The sequence below is a fragment of the Oncorhynchus nerka genome, unplaced genomic scaffold (genome assembly GCF_034236695.1).
Source record: "Oncorhynchus nerka isolate Pitt River unplaced genomic scaffold, Oner_Uvic_2.0 unplaced_scaffold_3128, whole genome shotgun sequence".
NCBI lineage: Eukaryota > Metazoa > Chordata > Actinopteri > Salmoniformes > Salmonidae > Oncorhynchus > Oncorhynchus nerka.
Window position 1 is genome coordinate 20,001 of NW_027038169.1, and position 4,683 is coordinate 24,683.

Genomic DNA, 4,683 nt, shown 5'->3' on the forward strand with positions numbered 1-4,683 from the left:
GTTATAACAGTGTTGTGGCAGTGTTATGACAGTGTTATAACAGTGTTGTGGCAGTGTTATAACAGTGTTGTGGCAGTGTTATGACAGTGTTATAACAGTGTTATAACAGTGTTATGGCAGTGTTATGACAGTGTTGTGGCAGTGTTATGACAGTGTTATAACAGTGTTATAACAGTGTTGTGGCAGTGTTATAACAGTGTTATGACAGTGTTATGGCAGTGTTATGACAGTGTTATGGCAGTGTTGTGGCAGTGTTGTAACAGTGTTATGGCAGTGTTATAACAGTGTTGTGACAGTGTTATGGCAGTGTTGTGACAGTGTTGTGGCAGTGTTATGGCAGTGTTATAACAGTGTTGTGACAGTGTTATGACAGTGTTATGGCAGTGTTATAACAGTGTTGTGACAGTGTTATAACAGTGTTGTGACAGTGTTATGACAGTGTTATGACAGTGTTATGGCAGTGTTATAACAGTGTTGTGACAGTGTTATGGCAGTGTTGTGACAGTGTTATGGCAGTGTTGTGGCAGTGTTATGGCACTGTTATGACAGTGTTATGACAGTGTTGTGGCAGTGTTGTGGCAGTGTTATAACAGTGTTGTGGCAGTGTTATGACAGTGTTATAACAGTGTTATGACAGTGGTATGACAGTGTTATGGCAGTGTTATGACAGTGTTATGGCAGTGGTATGGCAGTGTTGTGATAGTATTATGGCAGTGTTATGACAGTGTTATGGCAGTGTTGTGACAGTGTTATGGCAGTGTTATAACAGTGTTGTGGCAGTGTTATGACAGTGTTGTGGCAGTGTTGTGGCAGTGTTATGACAGTGTTATGGCAGTGTTATGGCAGTGTTGTGACAGTGTTATAACAGTGTTGTGGCAGTGTTATGGCAGTGTTATGGCAGTGTTATGGCAGTGTTATAACAGTGTTGTGGCAGTGTTGTGGCAGTGATATGGCAGTGTTGTGGCAGTGTTGTGGCAGTGTTATAACAGTGTTATGGCAGTGTTATGACAGTGTTGTGGCAGTGTTGTGGCAGTGTTATAACAGTGTTGTGGCAGTGTTATGGCAGTGTTATAACAGTGTTATGACAGTGTTATGGCAGTGTTATGGCAGTGTTATAACAGTGTTATGGCAGTGTTATAACAGTGTTGTGGCAGTGTTATGGCAGTGTTATGACAGTGTTATGACAGTGTTATGGCAGTGTTGTGGCAGTGTTATGACAGTGTTATGGCAGTGTTATGGCAGTGTTGTGACAGTGTTATGACAGTGTTATGGCAGTGTTGTGACAGTGTTATGGCAGTGTTATAACAGTGTTATGGCAGTGTTATAACAGTGTTATGACAGTGTTATTGCAGTGTTGTGGCAGTGTTATGACAGTGTTGTGGCAGTGTTATGACAGTGTTATGGCAGTGTTGTGGCAGTGTTATGACAGTGTTGTGGCAGTGTTATGGCAGTGTTATGGCAGTGTTATAACAGTGTTATGGCAGTGTTATGACAGTGTTATGACAGTGTTATGGCAGTGTTATGGCAGTGTTATGGCAGTGTTGTGGCAGTGTTATGGCAGTGTTATGGCAGTGTTATGGCAGTGTTGTGGCAGTGTTATGGCAGTGTTGTGACAGTGTTGTGACAGTGTTATGGCAGTGTTGTGGCAGTGTTGTGGCAGTGTTGTGGCAGTGTTATGACAGTGTTATGGCAGTGTTATGACAGTGTTATAACAGTGTTATGGCAGTGTTATGACAGTGTTATAACAGTGTTGTGGCAGTGTTATGGCAGTGTTGTGACAGTGTTGTGGCAGTGTTGTGGCAGTGTTGTGGCAGTGTTATGGCAGTGTTGTGGCAGTGTTGTGGCAGTGTTATGACAGTGTTATAACAGTGTTATAACAGTGTTATGGCAGTGTTATGACAGTGTTATGGCAGTGTTGTGGCAGTGTTATGACAGTATTATGGCAGTGTTGTGGCAGTGTTGTGGCAGTGTTGTGGCAGTGTTATAACAGTGTTATAACAGTGTTATGGCAGTGTTATGACAGTGTTGTGACAGTGTTATAACAGTGTTATGGCAGTGTTGTGACAGTGTTATGGCAGTGTTGTGACAGTGTTATAACAGTGTTATGGCAGTGTTATGACAGTGTTATGGCAGTGGTATGACAGTGTTATGACAGTGTTGTGACAGTGTTGTGACAGTGTTACTGCAGTGTTGTGACAGTGTTATGACAGTGTTGTGACAGTGTTGTGACAGTGTTACTGCAGTGTTGTGACAGTGTTATGACAGTGTTATGACAGTGTTATGACAGTGTTATAGCAGTGTTGTGACAGTGTTATGCAGTGTTGTATTATGACGGACAGTGTTATGACAGTGTTGTGGCAGTGTTATGACAGTGTTATAACAGTGTTGTGGCAGTGTTATAACAGTGTGTTGTGGCAGTGTTATGACAGTGTTATAACAGTGTTATGACAGTGTTATGGCAGTGTTGTGGCAGTGTTGTGACAGTGTTATGGCAACAGTGTTGCATGGTGACAGTGTTATGACAGTGTTATAACAGTGTTGTGACAGTGTTATGACAGTGTTATGACAGTGTTGTGGCAGTGTTATGACAGTGTTAAACGGTGTTTTCTTTGGTATTGTGGCAGTGTTATAACAGTGTTATGACAGTGTTATGGCAGTGTTATGACAGTGTTATGGCAGTGTTGTGGCAGTGTTGTAACAGTGTTATGGCAGTGTTATAACAGTGTTGTGACAGTGTTATGGCAGTGTTGTGACAGTGTTGTGGCAGTGTTATGGCAGTGTTATAACAGTGTTGTGACAGTGTTATGACAGTGTTATGGCAGTGTTATAACAGTGTTGTGACAGTGTTATAACAGTGTTGTGACAGTGTTATGACAGTGTTATGACAGTGTTATGGCAGTGTTATAACAGTGTTGTGACAGTGTTATGGCAGTGTTGTGACAGTGTTATGGCAGTGTTGTGGCAGTGTTATGGCACTGTTATGACAGTGTTATGACAGTGTTGTGGCAGTGTTGTGGCAGTGTTATAACAGTGTTGTGGCAGTGTTATGACAGTGTTATAACAGTGTTATGACAGTGGTATGACAGTGTTATGGCAGTGTTATGACAGTGTTATGGCAGTGGTATGGCAGTGTTGTGATAGTATTATGGCAGTGTTATGACAGTGTTATGGCAGTGTTGTGACAGTGTTATGGCAGTGTTATAACAGTGTTGTGGCAGTGTTATGACAGTGTTGTGGCAGTGTTGTGGCAGTGTTATGACAGTGTTATGGCAGTGTTATGGCAGTGTTGTGGCAGTGTTGTAACAGTGTTATGGCAGTGTTATAACAGAGTTGTGACAGTGTTATGGCAGTGTTGTGACAGTGTTGTGGCAGTGTTATGGCAGTGTTATAACAGTGTTATAACAGTGTTATGGCAGTGTTATGACAGTGTTGTGGCAGTGTTATGACAGTGTTATAACAGTGTTATAACAGTGTTGTGGCAGTGTTATAACAGTGTTATGACAGTGTTATGGCAGTGTTGTGTTATGCAGTGTTGTGGCAGTGTTATAACAGTGTTATGGCAGTGTTATGACAGTGTTGTTATGGCAGTGTTGTGACAGTGTTATGGCAGTGTTATGGCAGTGTTATGGCAGTGTTATAACAGTGTTGTGACAGTGTTACGGTGTGTTGTTATGGCAGTGTTATGGCAGTGTTATAACAGCAGTGTTATGGCAGTGTTGTGATAGTGTTATGGCAGTGTTGTGGCAGTGTTATGGCAGTGTTATGACAGTGTTATGACGTGTTGTGGCGGTGTTGTGGCAGTGTTATGTTGTGGCAGTGTTATGACAGTGTTTACACAGTGTTATGACAGTGGTATGACAGTGTTATGGCGTGGCATGACAGTGTTATGGCGGTGGTATGGCAGTGTTGTGACAGTATTATGGCAGTGTTGACAGTGTTATGGCAGTGTGTGTGACTGTTGCAGTGTTATAACAGTGTTATGGCAGTGTTATACAGTGTTGTGGCAGTGTTTGTAACAAAGTGTTATGAGTACAGTGTTATGGCAGTGTTATGGCAGTGTTGTGACAGTGTTATAACAGTGTTGTGGCAGTGTTATGGCAGTGTTATGACAGTGTTATACCAGTGTTATAACAGTGTTGTGGCAGTGTTGTGTTATGACAGTGATATGGCAGTGTTGTTATGGCAGTGTTGTGGCAGTGTTGTAACAGTGTTATGGCAGTGTTATGACAGTGTTGTGGCAGTGTTGTGGCAGTGTTGTGATAACGGTGTTGTGGCAGTGTTATGGCAGTGTTATAACAGTGTTATGACAGTGTTATGGCAGTGTTATGGCAGTGTTATAACAGTGTTATGGCAGTGTTATAACAGTGTTATGGCAGTGTTATAACAGTGTTGTGGCAGTGTTATGGCAGTGTTATGACAGTGTTATGACAGTGTTATGGCAGTGTTGTGGCAGTGTTATGACAGTGTTATGGCAGTGTTATGGCAGTGTTGTGACAGTGTTATGACAGTGTTATGGCAGTGTTGTGACAGTGTTATGGCAGTGTTATAACAGTGTTATGGCAGTGTTATAACAGTGTTATGACAGTGTTATTGCAGTGTTGTGGCAGTGTTATGACAGTGTTGTGGCAGTGTTATGACAGTGTTATGGCAGTGTTGTGGCAGTGTTATGACAGTGTTGTGGCA